The sequence below is a fragment of the Ylistrum balloti genome, unplaced genomic scaffold (assembly GCF_031769215.1).
Source record: "Ylistrum balloti isolate Yb309-2 unplaced genomic scaffold, AGI_CSIRO_Ybal_v1 Utg371680, whole genome shotgun sequence".
Taxonomy (NCBI): domain Eukaryota; kingdom Metazoa; phylum Mollusca; class Bivalvia; order Pectinida; family Pectinidae; genus Ylistrum; species Ylistrum balloti.
In genome coordinates, this window is record NW_026782849.1 from 42,069 (window position 1) to 60,046 (window position 17,978).

General features: G+C 34.0%; 1 protein-coding gene across 2 annotated transcripts in view; it reads right to left on the reverse strand.

Moving 5' to 3' along the window:
* Window positions 1–17,978, reverse strand: part of LOC132563327 (uncharacterized) — a 64,813-nt gene that overhangs the window by 10,530 nt on the left and 36,305 nt on the right. Inside the window, exons 4-5 of one of the 2 annotated variants that reach the window (XR_009554793.1) lie at window positions 12,581–12,768; window positions 1,023–1,135 (exon numbers count right to left, since the gene is read on the reverse strand). The gene's annotated coding sequence lies outside the window, so the exon portion shown is untranslated. Of the gene's footprint in view, window positions 1–1,022; window positions 1,136–12,580; window positions 12,769–17,978 lie in introns of those variants that run through there. The other variant, XR_009554794.1, reaches the window with a different exon arrangement.

The window sequence follows — 17,978 nt, forward strand, 5'->3', positions numbered from 1 at the left end:
AAATTATAGCACAAACTGCCTTTATGTCCTCCCAGACATCACAGCTTAATTCAATTGTCAAACACTCTTTAATGACCCTGTATATGTTGTACCAAATCTTGAATAACTCTCTCAGATTTGGAGATATTGATTGAAATGTATTTTCCGAAAATAATAGACTTTCATTTATCATTTCTTGACATTTTCATATCATAATTAATGTATAATAAATTAGAGCGTGAAACATGTTTGAAAACATAAAATCATATTTTATTTTTCCTGCAATATTTCAGATATTGATCAATAAGTAACTCAATCACTAACTTATTAGTCCCCCTGTCGTGATCTTTTTGCTATTATGAACAGTTATCGTTATGTCTACTCCTGAAAATTGTCCATGATTTTCTCGAAGAAGTTTTCATGTAATTCCCCACCTGTCTGGTGCCATTAATTTTTAACGGGTGAAATATAGTTATCTTCGTGCCTGCAAATAGACTTTTCTATGAAATATTTCCATAAAGAGATCTTTTGGCCGTGTTCATGTTGACGCCGCCTTCAAATAATCTGTTTATATGACGTGATGTGAGGAACCCCCATTTAGTATTTTTACTTTAGATATGATAATAGTTTGAAACAGAATTTTATTTGAAAATCGATAAAACTAGGGCTACATATGTACATAAGAAATGTTTGCACACAGACCCCTGAAAACTACATGGAAAAGAAGACAATACGTTCCGAAAGACTAAACGGTTTCCACTTCATTGATGATACCCGCCGTGTAAATATTGGTCAATTCAAGTAAGCTACATATTTGTTGAACGCAAATAAGGTTAACAACTTCGGACAAAGCAAATACTAACGAGCACTCAAACGGCTAACCTCATATCACACTAGGCAATAAGATATTTCTACTCGGAAAAAGGGACAATGAAAAGTAAACAGTCTTCATCAACTTGCAGCATCCAAAATTCAGCGTTGGGGGTCTTTTTTGTTAAATGTTGACATCTAACACAAAGTCGTGATATTGAAACAAACCCTTGACGTGAAATCAACAGCGAAATGTACGTGTATTCACCATACGTTGAGAAGCAGAAAGGTTTAGAAAGACGTGTAGTGGAAAGTCGCCCTTGTTGGTTAAGTCGAAGGGAAAGATCTTGGTAAGTGAAAAAAGAACCTTTACTGTCCGAGATTTCCGGATTGTGGTGGGTATATACGATGGAAGTTAAATATTTTGCTATTTGAAAAAAAAGAAGTTATCAATGTATGTAAAATTGAAAGCGTTTGGTTGATCGGATTATCCAGGAATTCAACCTTATATGAAAACAAAAAAGTCAACCACAAGATGGACAGTTTTTCCCGTATGTACATATGTATGCTAATAAATGATTGGCCGATCTTCCCAAACAACATGACAGCATTTAACTACCTTTGGGAAAAAGGAAAAAAACATGCCACGTTTTAAATCATTTGAATTATGACACGCTTCAGAATATACACATGTGTTTGAGGTTCTTCGTTAATTATTTAGAGAATTACAAGTTCTATTGAGTTATGGCTCAGCTAATACATCTTCCTATCTAGAGTTTTGTTTTTGTCTTTGATTACTTGGATTTTCCAAAGTGCCCTCATAGGTTTTTAAATGTCGGCCCTTGTCATCACTGACGAGTCTAGAAGGAGGAAACACTTCTATGACGCAGTTATTGATCATGTGTCACTACTGTGTACCATTCTAAATTTGTATGGAAAGATGTTATTCACTCGTGTGTCTTTCAAACAATTAGAACAATCGCTGAGGATGCAGGTGGTAAACATGCAGGCGGACTTTCAGTCCTGTTTGTCGTAACCTACTTATTACGTTTGAGTTCATTCGAATGGTGGCACACTTCAGAATATACACACGTTCTTGACGTTCTTTTGAAACTTTCACACCTTTGTCAAAATCAAATCTCCTTACAGAGTAAATGTTTTTAAGAGAGGGTATTCGGAATTTGTCTTCAGCTCTTATGACCCTTTTAAAATCTACATCCGATTGTTTAAGAATCCAGTATAAAAGAGGGATGTCCGTATCCTTATCAGTAATGGGCAATAAATACAAAAGATTGTAAAAACTGAATCACGATTAACTTACGTTTCTTCTTTGGAGATATTGGATAATGCTTATGTAGGGTTTACTTCCTTATCGAGCAAGCCATGTAATAACGTCTGCAGATAGAAAATAGTTATAGCTGATAGTAATCTGAAGCTTTATATGTAAGCCCAATAACACAATTATGCAAATTGTTTGGCATCGGGATCTACGAATAAAAACTTGTGTTTGTTGTCCTTTAAGATGGTTAAACGGTTATTTCTTAACAATATAATGGACTTCCATGTAATCAACTGCGGACATGTTGGCAAAATCGATGATTTCTCTGAGGACAAACATATTTACATAGATATTTCATCATCAGTTTGATAAAATGCTTGCCATGTAAATGATTGTTAGATTGCTCATTACAATTTCTAAAACCGTTTCCTAGAAACAAATTTGTTATGGCACTGAGCTCAGACAATGGCGGAAGGGAGACAACTCCAACATAATTCTATTGTCAAGGTTTAGGCTCACATTTATCGCGGGACTGTCCGTCAACAATGTAATGTAATGCAGGTAGTACATGAACTTTATGTCGCTATGCTCTGCTGTGGTAGGCTGAAGGTTCCTGCTCTTTAGATGATACATTATACCTATAAACACGATGCAATCTGCATTTCGACGTCATAATTGATATAAGGGCGAGAAATTCAACAATCTACAAGGAGAATAGAGCAAATGTTTCCAACTTATACTCCTTCAGTGGGAATAATTGGGTTTTGGCCATTATGGAAAAGGGTATCGATTTTATAGAAACGGTAGGTCTAGACCCCATATCCGAAATAAAACAAATGATTTAAAATCTCATTCCTACTTTAAGAATGATTGTGCTTTCTCCCACATGGAGGACTATATACTTTTCTACTTCTAGTTAATGGACCTCGATACCTTTCATTGGCTGTTTTCATTACCGGAGTGTCAAAGTTATCGCTGACATCACTGATCAGAATATTATCAGTAAGGTCGTAGGCCGACTGATGAAGAAATACATAGTTTAAAACGCATTAATGACCAGTCATAATACATATGAACAAAAAGTTGAAGAGGGAAAAAAGTTCTGCATCAATTGATTGATTATGACTCCTATGCCAGCCAGTCCGAAGTGTACGACATCTTTGTCTCCCAAACAGATACCCTGGAATAAACAACTCGTCCCATACAACATGAAGTCACATCTTGATACACAACTACCTTGAGCCACGCTAAATCCCACCATAGAGCTACTTGTCAAGATCACGTGGTTTCAATACACTCCATCTGTTGTTGTACGTTAAAACTTTGTATTCTACATGACCAAACTATTTATATCTTATAATTTGTAGATCTGCCAATCACTGTATTTGATTAACTAAATGTTTGACTGATATGTCCTTATAACCAACACGTTTATCTGAAATACCTATATATTTAATATGTATTAACTTATATTTGTACATATCTATCGAAGATGTACACTACTGTATCGACCAATTATTTTTATCTATATTTATTTGACGTGAGATAAGTTGGGTTTCTTTTATTTTGCTCGAACTGTGAGCACGTGAGACTGTTCTTCACACGCGCGCACGCACGCACATATGTGGTGAAATCATTAAGACAATATCAACACATATACAAAGTTGCCTTGATGAACATAACGATAGAAAGAGAATATAAATTCTTTACATACTGAATTGTACATCATAAGTTATAGTACCGAGTCTCATCCAGCTGATGTGTTGGTAGATAGTAACATTCCTGTGTCCGCAACCTATGGCGAGTCCTGCCAATTATACAAAATTTGTCAAAATCCCTTAAGTCTTCTATGACTGATAGCGATTTGTAGGGAAACGTCGTTGACGGACGGACGCCGCAGTACACCTTAAGCTCTCTTGGCCCTTTGGGTCTGGTGAGAGCACCAGAGACGGTAATGTGCCCAGAGAAACTGTAGAAATATAATTTATAGTGCTTAGAATTATTGTTAGTAACATTCTTCGTGATGTTCATAACAAAAAAGCCAAAGGCACAAAATCTCATGATTATTACAAATTACATTTCACAAAAACGTGTTTGTAGTCTCAGTTTTCGATGATAATAACTTCGTTGTCGTATAAATATTAGTGGATGATAACACTGAAATAAAAGTTGCGTATTATTACTACATTATTTTCTGATGGGAATCAGTTCTATTTTAATGTTATAATGTTATATTATTGATTAACCTCGAATAACTTACCCTTGGTATCTTCTTTTTAATCTGAGGAAAGATTTTTCTGTCAGATGTAGTGGTAACAGTTTATCATTGCACGTGACAGATTAGCGTCGGGATGAAAATATTTCTAATGAGTTGGTACAAAAATGTACAAGTATTCTTTTGATATGGTTGGATATCATAACGTTTAAATATATCTATGTTGATAGTACTAGTCAACAAGTAGGTAGCTTGAAATGTATACTTCTATATGGTGGTTGACCCACTGTTCACACGAGGCTGATAACAACTGTATCACTAGATATAGAGGAATGTATGATCTGATAGGTACTACCCAGTAATAATATCACACTACAGAAATACACTAACAACATGAAATTCACAGCACTGGACTGCAATTATAGCTGGCTGTAACATGGATGGAAAAATGAATATGTCTGCGGAACATTCTTCAATCCTTTCTTCTTCCAGGTAGGTAAAGTATTTCAGAGCTTTAATATGTGATAAAAAATCCGTTCTACTGTATCATATTATATTACATTACATTACATTATATTATATTATATTAAATTATATATTATTTTATATTCTATATTTTATATTATATTATTGATTAAATTGAATGCTCGGATAGTAACCAGAATCTTTAAATTGATGACATATCAAATATATATAATATATACATAAAGGTTATCTTTATAGTTAGCTATCAATCTAACAGGTGCGATATTTTCATATAGTTTTTTTATGGCAATAAGTTGTAAGTTTATACAATATACAATAGGGGCAGGAGTCGTTATGTAATTAATAGAGGAGATCTTTCCGTGCCATTCTGTCTTCCTGTTCTTCAATCCCGTCTTTCTGTGCTCCATTCATTGTTATAGTGTCATTTGGTTTTATATTGTTAAATTCATATCAACAGGGGTCATTTATGTATACGAGGTGAGAGCATGTGCTAAGCTCGTGTGGTTAGTGGGGCCGCGATATATCAGTGTAAGCGTCCTTGTGATAGCGAGGAACTGAAGCCGAATTTATAGTTTTATCACACTGAAGTGTTCTGCGACTGAGCCAAAAGCCTCCCTCATAATGCCGAATGATCACCTCAAAAAGTGAGACAGTATCAAGAGAGACATTAGGGGAGAAAAGTTTCTGAAAGAATTGGGAAATGATATCCCAACTCTAGTCGCTTCTAACGATCACACAATGGAAGGGTTGCATGAATGAGATTAAGATTGTACCGAAGACACACAAATGAATAAAACCTTTCTATATATATTAACAGCTAAATATAGCGGAGCGAACTAATAAGTTATGCTGCATCATACAATTGTGTCGTCCTCCCACGACTCTTAAATGACGCTAAGGGCCTAAACATTTAAACTAGGACGAGTCTTGGGGAAAATCGAAATAGATCGAAAGAAATGTCAAAATTTAGATGGGAAGGTTCACTAGCCCGATAATCATTTCGTGTTTGTATTGTTTACCCTGTACTTATATTCGAAGTTAAACATAGTATACAGGTGTAATTATATTACCTGATAACAGTCCCTTATACAATGTCGTTAAGCACTGTACTACAAGGACTAGATAGCCCTATCATTGATTTTTTATACTTTGACCTTAGATACATGTTTCTATACGAGTTTAATCTACGCTAAAAACAAGAAAATACTGAAATCCTCGACTTAAATGAATTAAGAAAATCAAGAATAAATGAAGATTAAGGCCAGGTGTTTCGTTGATCCAAGTAGGTTACGTTATGTTCTAAAAAATGAGACACAGGGGAACAACGACGGAACTAAAGGCCATTCTAATCAATATTTACATACCTTACTTCATATTGCACACGGAAATATGTTTTTTTCAATCTTATTTTACAAATAGTTCATAAAATTAATTTAACTTATTTGGTATTGAGCTGCAGTCTCTACAAGCCCTGTCCCTACGAACGTCCAAATTATATCATTTTGATGGCTATGAACAGTCCAAAGTTTCTAACCACCTGCATCTCCAGAAACCCATTCCTGTATCATTTAGCTGTCGACATCTTTCATGGACGTTTAAACATTTGAAACAAACACATTCGATATATCCACATCGAAGACAAAGGGTAGCAGCCCTATTGTTCTATTTCGTGGTGCTATTTTCGTTTCTCTTGTTCCCACTACTTTGGTTTGACCAAAATTTTACCCCTAGGAAGAAGAAGAAAGCACTTCTCCATCCGTCACGCCTAGTCTTATTCTCCAAGCAGATTTTCCTGGGTGTAATGTCTGGAGACAAAGTGAAAAACTAAATAAACTCTTTTCTATGTCACTGTTTACACCTGTGTAAATCTATTCACGGATGTTAAAATATTGTATACTGTACGGTTTCAAAATGCCAGAAACGTGCAATTGTATCACCTATTATTCATGTGAACAATCAGAGGACACAGAGTTTTTAACGGAATCTAAAATTAGATACGACCTATCTTCTTATGAATCAGCGGGTCATTAACTGGTTTAGTTGCGAGATTCTTGAAACATGTATAAAATACAAACTAAATCAAAACAAACCAGATGACATATATTTCAAGATGATTAAGTTTCTACATTAATGACTAATTAATCTGGAATCGTGAATGATTTGATATCACGCCTAGCCTTATTTTCTTTTCTTGATAAAAAGACATACAAATAAAAGAAAACGATGGCGATGGGCATTCTACCTCGGGACCCATGGAGTGGAGAACGGAGAGTTTACCACTGTGCTACCGTTACGATACACACAATGCAGTGAAAAATTATGAAATCTTATTACATATGTAATCCCTCCAAATATGCAATGCAAAACCCGTTCAAGGAATACCAAAGGTAACAATCATGTGACCAGTACTTAAAAGGAGGCGTTTCAGATTTACATTGAATAATTACGCCAATATTGCAAACATGTTAATATATCCATATGTTCAAACCCTGTATTCAACTTCCTACACCTTACATCACCTCGAATAATGTAAATTACACAAGTGTGATAATTTATTGAGAAAAAATCCTTCGCAGCTTTCATTAGAAAGGGAAAAGGTAATAAGTTAATCTGTATTTCCCGACGTATCAGATACAACCCAAGTTTCATATGTTGCCAATGAGAACATACTGGCGATTGAAGGTCTCCTTTTGAGGCTAGGATACGCCCACCATCCTCCCTTTGGTGTATTTCTTATACATGTTTTACGGAATCGCCCGTGTGGCTGTAGACTCATTTGCATACAAGGTGCTTGTTCACTTAAAATATAATGCAGCTAATAAAAACAACCTATCGAGAGGTATTCTTGTTTTAAATATCAAACTATAGAGCAATAGTTTCGCGAAAAATTTCAAATGTGGTGAGATTTTGAAGCTATTAGGTTCTGGTGTACTGATCTGTTTTACATACGTTCGATATACGTTGCATATCCCCTTATACACAATTATATCATGTAAAAATATTAAATAAAATGAAGTAAAAGGAGATGAAGACCGAAATTTAGCACCACAATTTACAAAATGTAATACCCGATATTAGTTCACTGTCTGATTTTGCTGGTATTCTTAAAATACTGTACACTTGTATAACGAAACGAACAGATTTGAAACACCGCGTCAAACATTTCCCAAATGCATGTATATAGAACACAAAAGCGAGATTGATACACGTCTTCAAAACGAAACCAGGTGTGATTTGCGTGGCAGGCATGCGTTGTCACATTAAACAAAGCTGCCGAAAATAGTGTTCACCTTACCCTTGGTATGAATTTGGCCGTGATGTTCGTTACGGTATGCTGGGTTTTTGTTTTGTTTTTTTTTTTTTTTAAATTCTCGGGGATCCTTGGGAACTCATATTGACCTTTTCTTTATTTATGGAATATATTAATGGATTCCCCTGGTTTTATGTGCATGAAGCTAAACTATATGAGATATGCCATTCCAACAGGGTTGTGTTTTAATACATTAACATTTAATTTAAGTGCTGTAAATTGAATTCTGTCGATATGCTGTATGATCTAGAGTCCGTCTGTATGAATGTCAGGGTTATGTCTTTCCAATTGGTTTATAGAGACATATCTAATATAACCCTAAGAAATTTGCGCTTATAACAAGTATTCGTTTTCTGTTGATTTCTCAGACAGTGAAAAAAGTCGGTATCGAACCAAGTCAAAACGAAACGTTATAACGGTTTAAAAACATTAATTTGATTTAAACCTATATTGTAAATATTTACTCGATAGGGTAACATACAGTAAATTACATCTTATGTAGAAATGAAGGGAGAGAGAGAGAGAGAGAGACAGAGAGACAGAGACAGAGACAGAGACAGAGAGACAGAGAGAGACAGAGAGAGGAGAGAGATATGACAGGTAAGTTCCAGAGAGAGAGAGAGAGAGAGAGAGAGAGAGAGAGAGAACTCCATATATGGGTAAATCTAAAGTTAAGATATAACGAAAAGTTTGTAATTGAAGTATGTTTCATTTACACATACCTGAAAGCATTTATATATAGTATTTCTGTCGTACTGATACCTGATTTAATTGATTTGAGAGTAGGAGACTTCCTGATACACATATCTATATCATTTCACAATTGTTGTAACTGACAGGGGAACAACCCGCATTCGAAGATGATACAATGAAGTGTTTTGGGGTTTTTCTTGTAAAACCTCACAGATTTATGTTACGTTATTTCGGAATTCGTTGAAGGAAATGTGTCCTGATTATCGAGGGTCCAGTGTATATTTACCTTCCTGTTATGTTATAAAAGTGCACCTATCTATCTTTATATTGATGATACATGTAAGAAGATAGAGTCATGTTAACAAAAAAAATATTATTGAGGCAATAGTGTCACATCAAATAACTATAACAATTTAAAGGAGTGTGATAATTTTCTCACATCATTAACATTCACTTAATCTTTGTCCAGCGAGATATTTACATTGCATTCCTATAAAAAGTGATACAATTTTGGGTTGTTGTGCCTTGCTTTTTGGTTTAATTATTTGATTATTAAAATTCACTGAATATTCAATTGTTATTGACGACAGAGAATGTCTCCCTGCGGAACACCCTCTGACACTTAGTTACTATCACGGAGTATGTGGAACACCTCTCGACAACCAGTCGCTGTTTGCGGGACTGGAATCTGCCGCCATTCAAGCGCCGATTGATCATGTGGCTTTGAAAGTTCCGGAATTTCAACAAGAATACACACTTCAATATATCTTGGAACGGGTATGTGAATTTTGTTTTACATGTACGTATGTAAGAAACTTATTAAGATATCAAGAAGTGGGATTATATTTCTTATTTAAAGGTATATGGAATGAAAACGCATGAAATTATGTGATGTATATAGTTGCTCTGGTGATATTTTGTTTTTCTTGTTTGTATCCGATTACATTGTACTTGCAACGCATGTGGAATCAAGGCCCAAAATGAGAATGCCGCTGCAATGTATTTAAATGAGTTTTATATAAAAATCAAAAGAGTGGGCGTTGAAACAGAACCATCCAACACTAAATAACTGAAGAAAAAACACACGTCTTATAATATTCTCCATTATGCAAAATTTCAAGTCTTTCATTGCATGACAAGAAAAGCTATAGTTATCTGTTTCTCATTTGTTACAGAATTATGAGGAAAATACCTCTTGTATGTCAGTTTAGTATCATCCAGAAGAACAATGAGAAAACGTGTCTTAACAGAGCAGCTAATTCAATCTTACATCAATGAGAGACGTGAAAAAATGTATAAGAACATTTTTTGTTTGATGATGAATAATATTTATACCTATATATTCCTACTGAATGAAATTCTGTTCACCGAGAAACAAAGGATATCCGATATCTGAAATACAATAATGTACATGTATGTGTGTATGATAGAACGTATATATAGAACCGCATCTCCTCGAGCTAAAATATCTGTTGTGAAATATAAAGCACAAATAGAAACATGTCTCTCAGAGCTACAATATATGTTATAAGACAGAACTCACAAATAGAAACACGTCTCTCAGAGCTACAATATCTGTTATAAGACAGAACTCACAAATAGAAACACGTCTCTCAGAGCTACAATATATGTTATAAGACAGAACTCACAAATAGAAACACGTCTCTCAGAGCTACAATATCTGTTATAAGACAGAACTCACAAATAGAAACATGTCTCTCAGAGCTACAATATCTGTTATAAGACAGAACTCACAAATAGAAACATGTCTCTCAGAGCTACAATATCTGTTATAAGACAGAACTCACAAATAGAAACATGTCTCTCAGAGGCACAATATATGTTATAAGACAGAACTCACAAATAGAAACATGTCTCTCAGAGGCACAATATCTGTTATAAGACAGAACTCACAAATAGAAACATGTCTCTCAGAGCTACAATATATGTTATAAGACAGAACTCGCAAATAGAAACACGTCTCTCAGAGCTAAAATATCTTTATTAAATGTAGTGTCTTAGAGCTTAAACATATGTTTTAGAACGTGTAATTACAATCGTGCCTTTTAGATCACAAACATCTGTTATAAAATATAACTATAAAGAACTGTATCAGGGTTTTGTGCGAGGTTGATATTATTCCTTGTTGGTTTCGATATCTGGATTGACTGACAATCTATTTTTGCTTTATTGCTTTTACAAAAGTAAAATGCTTATTGGAAACAAGACTTAATTTCTTGGATCGGACGTTATCAACAACCACAATTAAATATTCATGTTTTTACCTCATAATAAAATTGAATAAACTTGAGTTATTACGTATCTCTATAAGGGACGCGAGATCTCAATAAGTTAGAAAGTTGACCTGTTTCGAGTCAAGTCAATGTATGGCTACAAATGTGACTAAAATCTTTTGTTAAGCGACTCTTACCGAAATATGAGCATTATTGGACTGCAGATGTGAATAACGTCATTGTTTTAGCGACCCTTCCCGAGAACACTATGACGCTTTTGGTGTGACATCATCTTCGACATACATGTAGTAAACTTTTCAAAGCCGATGTCTACTTACGCCAGATTTAAGTATTCAAGCACATGATAATCCTTCTCAAATACAAAAATATCACTTATTATATTTCAGCACCAGAGACGTCTGGATGCTCATGTTTGTTACACTTTGAAGCTATCAGGCAATAGCTAAACCAAACGTCAACCATTACTGAAAATTCAATTTCAGAGTTATATATTTCAGACAAATATGATAGCTAAGTCTTTGGTGAGAATGGGACTTAAAAAAGGTGACGTAGTTATGCTGAACGGTGTAGGCGATGGCGAGTATATGACACTGTACTACGCTACCGTGTCCTTGGGAATGCAGTTTTACGTTGTAAGTATCATTAAATAGCAAATTATAATAATGTTTAATAAATGAAATACATGAACTTTAAAGCAATTAGAAGATTGTACATAGTGCACACAAGTGAATAGCACCTTTCAATATGATTAAGAAAGGGATATAGTAGAGCCAAACAATGAATTCAACGGCGCCATACAGCTAGGACTCCTCAGTGCTGCTAAGAGCCTGAATTATAAAACCTAGGAGGTGACGGGGGGAAATCCAAAGTGATCGGGGAGGTCGACTTGGCCTGTATTCCAATAAATTTGGTAATTTTTTATGTATTGGTTGATTTCAAAAGAAAATAAAGTACATGTGTATATTCTGAATCGTGCCACTAACCAAATGAATTAAAGCGTTGCAAGAATATTATAGCAAACTTCAGGAACTAAAAACACCACTAACATTGTCTATCACCTGCATTTTCGAAAATTTTACAAACAACACTCAATTGAATAACACATTTCAATAACAAATTTGGAAAAAAACTTACACTTTATTCTTAAAAATAAAATGAAGAAGACATTTAAAATGGATGCTGTTTCGTCTTATTGCTAAGCACAGGTAATGAGTCAGTCTGTTATCGGCAACATTATTCATCAATTTCACCGTTGTACAGAATAGATTCCTGTGATACTATTCAATTTTGTTTATCCGCTTACATTCAATAGCTACTTATGTGCCCCATACAGTCAGCTTAGCTTTGACAATGGATGACATGTTGATTACATCACTTAGTATACCAGGACACAAATACATCGTGAGGAACATCTTAGGCCTAGCTGCTGAATAAACTATATATCCACATCTTACCAGCAACTGACACATAACACAATCATTACAGTACATTATCTTTGATAAACATTTGTTGACTTTTCATCCAAATGTTTTGATATATAAATTAATACTTACCTTTGGAGTCGAGGACTACGAAGCGCTGTTGAGAGATACTGGATTTTATCCATCATCCAAATCGGGACATCTTTAGATGACCCTGACTGTTAATAATACGTAACGCACAGATAGACCAAATCTAAACAGGTATTCAGCTAAGCCAAGGTCATCTTTGTAATGTGGAAATCTCCCTTTCAATGTTAGATCTGTCAGAAAAAAGACTTGGTATTATAGAAGCAGAGCATTATGATAGTGATATAGTACGTCTTACAGAGACATATCTCTCCCCAAACATGCAAAGTTCTGACATTTTACTGAATTCATACTCTTCTTCTGATATATACAGGCTTGATAGAAAGACAAGATCAGGTAGAGATGTAGTTGTCTATTACGACAGTGCTATATTTACCAAAAGAAGACTACATCTAATAGATGCTGACATAGAAAAGGTAAACAAGAAAATAAAATACTGCAAGGTTCTTTCTATCGACCAGATGTCAAATGTAGAATATTGGAATACGTTAGATCAAGGTTGATACGAAGCTGGACAAGTTTGATATTTTTTTTGTTTTCTTGTTGGCTCCGTTGTTGTGTACTTTGGTCTCATTTGAGAATGTGACATAACTGAATTGGATTTACCAAAATTTAAATGGTAGTTGTCGTCGATGAAACAGAAGATGTTCTCCCTTCCAGAACACCTGGTCTTATTTTACTTTTTCAAGAGTCTCTGTGTGGATATTTTGTTCATAGTTTGCCCTAGATTTATTGAGTACGGTTTTGGATTACGATGTTGTTCACATGTTGACATTTTCCCGTTGGTTGATGCTCTTGAGACAACGTATACAATACATCACTTGAAATTCTGATAGTTGGAGATATAAATGTAAAATTTTGTAACGTATCCATAAATCAACACTGAAATACACATTTGTTCAAATACAATCTTTTGAATCTTGTTGATAAACCAACAAGGTTAACACAGACTTCTGTTATTGTTATTGAATTTTTTTTCACAAGCAATATTAATATTGTGCAAAAACACAGTGAAAACATATGTACATAATACATATATAGTGACCACGCATATATTAAAATTATACATAATGATGAAAATGGATCTTTCAATAAATGAACAGAGCTCTAAGAATCTCTGATTAATCAACTTGACACATATGTGTTTTTAATATTCAGTATCATAAAGGTAAACCATGAACGAGAAATAATATTAGATGAAACCTCAAGTAGAGAAACAAAGTACACAAAAATGCTCAAGCGAGTAACACGACAGTTAATTGTATTTTTTTTAGAAAGGCGAGAAATGAAAAAATAAATCTAGTTTTTGTTGAAATAAATATGAAATCAAATTAAATAGCTGTCAATACCATGATATATTTATTTTCGAAATTTCTAAACCTATTGAGTAATGGAGCTGGTACACCTTGCGCATCTTGTTTGTGACATTTTGGTCCAGTCACTTTAGATTTTCCTCATTCTTCTTTAAGGTTTCAAATTTTATCCTACGAGTCCTAGTAGGACAGAACACATGTGATATCTACTTACTTCACTGACGAGTCCTAGAAGGACAGAACACATGTGATATCTACTTACTTCACTGACGAGTCCAAGAAGGACAGAACACATGTGATATCTACTAACTTCACTGACGAGTCCTAGAAGGACAAAACACATGTGATATCTACTAACTTCACTGACGAGTCCTAGAAGGACATAACACATGTGATATCTACTAACTTCACTGACGAGTCCTAGAAGGACATAACACATGTGATATCTACTAACTTCACTGACGAGTTCTAGAACGAAGATGTGATAGTGGACACTTTTGCCATGAATCGTTGTTTAACGTCCCCGTTCTTCTTATCAGTGGTTGTACTCACAAGTAAATAACATGATTTAGGGTAAGGTAAAGTGGAGACGAGCAATGTATTAAACTGCATCACTGTTTCGAGCAGTATTATTAACTTTCAGAAAACATCCAAATGAGCTTCATAATATCAAATTATAGAACACCATATCTTTGTTTCAGCCTACCATGCGATACCCGTTTGAGAAGTTCTTTCCCGTAAGTTTGAAGGTAGGTAATCAAATCAAAAACAGTTTTGTTAGTTTTAAGTGTTATGTCATTGAATGAGTTATGCATTATAAGTACATGTACTATTTTCCCCATCAGCGTTGTATTGATGCCGAAATGACGTCATTGTTTTGTATCTCGTTAAGGAATTAACAGACAATTTCAAAATACTTGCATAAAGATACAGATATACATTAAGTGAAGTTCGACATTGTCAGCAGATTGTTACAGTTGTTTGTTGATACGTGTTAAGTAGTTTGCTTAAAACAATTGCAAGATGTATCTGTAATATTTAATATTTAACACAACGTGTTATTTATGCTCTATACCTCTTTCCTTTTTCAAACGAAACAGTTTGCGTTTGGTTATGAACAAACCCGCCTATATTAGGTTTGTAGGCGAACCTGCTGTATTGGATTTTAAAACGATCCATCTGTGTAGCCCATCTGTAATTGATGTTTTGTTTTATACATGTATTTATATATGTATTTGACTTATAGACCAAAATGTCTGTATTAACTGACTGTATTTGAATGTCTGTATTAACTGATAGTATTTAATTTTAAGACCAACCTGTATTTATGACAGTATTTAATAAGACCAATGTCTATTAATATGTATTTGACTTATAGACCAAAATGTCTGTATTAACTGACTGTATTTGACTTATAGACCAAAATGTCTGTATTAACTAGTATTTAATTTTGTACTGTATTTGACTTATAGACCAAAATGTCTGTATTAACTGATAGTATTTAATTTTAAGACCAACCTGTATGAATTAACTGACTGTATTTGACTTATAGACCAAAATGTCTGTATTAACTGACTGTATTTGACTTATAGACCAAAATGTCTGTATTAACTGATAGTATTTGATTTTAACTGATTGACCAACCTGTCTGTATGAATTTAACTCAACCTGTATGAATTAACTGTATTTGACTTATAGACCAAAATGTCTGAATTAACTGACTGTATTTGACTTATAGACCAAAATGTCTGTATTAACTGACTGTATTTGACTTATAGACCAAAATGTCTGTATTAACTGACTGTATTTGACTTATAGACCAAAATGTCTGTATTAACTGACTGTATTTGACTTATAGACCAAAATGTCTGTATTAACTGATAGTATTTGACTTATAGACCAAAATGTCTGTATTAACTGATAGTATTTGACTTATAGACCAAAATGTCTGTATTAACTGATAGTATTTGACTTATAGACCAAATTGTCTGTATTAACTGATAGTATTTGACTTATAGACCAAAATGTCTGTATTAACTGATTGTATTTGACTTTTAGACCAAAATGTCTGTATTAACTGATAGACCAAAATGTCTGTATTAACTGATGTATTAATGTCTGTATTAACTGACTGTATTTAATTTTAAACCGTCTGTAAACTGTCTGAATTAACTGACTGTATTTGACTTATAGACCAAAATGTCTGTATTAACTGACTGACTGTATTAACTGATTGTATTTACCTGTCTTTAAGACCAAAATGTCTGTATTAACTGACTGTATTTGACAAAATGTTATTAGACCAAAATGTCTGTATTAACTGACTGTATTTGACTTATAGACCAAAATTTTAAGACCAACCTGTCTGAATTAACTGACTGTATTTGACTTATAGACCAAAATGTCTGTATTAACTGACTGTATTTGACTTATAGACCAAAATGTCTGTATTAACTGATAGTATTTAATTTTAAGACCAACCTGTCTGAATTAACTCACTGTATTTGACTTATAGACCAAAATGTCTGTATTAACTGACTGTATTTGACTTATAGACCAAAATGTCTGTATTAACTGACTGTATTTGACTTATAGACCAAAATGTCTGTATTAACTGATGTAGACCAACCTGTCTGAATTAACTGACTGTATTTGACTTATAGACCAAAATGTCTGTATTAACTGACTGTATTTGACTTATAGACCAAAATGTCTGTATTAACTGATAGTATTTGACTTATAGACCAAAATGTCTGTATTAACTGATAGTATTTGACTTATAGACCAAAATGTCTGTATTAACTGATTGTATTTGACTTTTAAGACCATCCTGTCTGTATTAACTGACTGTATTTAATTTTAAGACCAACCCGTCTGTATTAACTGACTGTATTTGATTTTAAGACCAACCTGTCTGTATTAACTGACTATTTAATTTTAAGACCATCCTGTCTGTATTAACTGACTGTATTTGATTTTAAGACCAACCCAGCTGTATTAACTGATTGCATTCGATTTTAAGACCAACCTGTCTGAATTAACTGACTGTATCTGACTTTTAGACCATCCTGTCTGTATTAACTGACTGTATTTGATTTTAAGACCACCCCAGCTGTATTAACTGATTGCATTCGATTTTAAGACCATCCTGTCTGTATTAACTGACTGTATTTGATTTTAAGACCAACCTGTCTGTATTAACTGACTGTATTTGATTTTAAGACCAATCCGTCTGTATTAACTAATTGTTTTTAATTTTAAGACCAATCTCGTCTGTATTAACTGACTGTATCTAATTTTAAGACCAACCTGTCTGTATTAACTGACTGTATTTGATATTAAGACCAACGCATTTGTATTAACTGACTGTATTTGATTTTAAGACAAACCCATCTGTGATTTTTGTCGGGCGCCTTGTTATCCCTGAAGTAAAAACTTTACTAAACGATATCGTCCTCAGCAAAAGCGATTTAAGGTAAGATTTTATGAACAGCATGCCAAGTGTACCAATCGAGATGTTAATTATTAACAACACACATGTTTTATATGTAATGATATAACCTAAAGGCACCGTAAACTCCTAACCCGTCATACATATCCTACTTGAAATCATGAAATAAAACGCATACGTTGCATTTAATAACAGTATGAATCGGTCGCAAGGAATGGCAAGACTCTATCAATTTTATATTTTCAGACCATCAAATCTTATTGATGTTGTATCCATGGAAGAAGCCTGCGAGTCTGGGTAAGGTTTGTTAAAAAAGAGGAAATTCTAACTTGTCAGCAGAATGATAATATAAACTCAAATTTAATAAAAGTATGGCAAGATATAAAAAAGGAAAGATTTACTCGGAGACTTCTGTAAAAGTACAAAGATGATAGGACCAGGTATTCTGGAAGAGTAAGTGCCTTTTGCTTCATCGGCGACAGCCGCCATGTATATCGTGGTTTATGCAGGTAAGTAATGTCACGCGTTAATTCTGAATAGTTCTATTCGGCATCATAATCGAAAAGTTGGCACAGGTTATTACAATACACCTAATTGTCTGCGTACTGTTGACATCAAT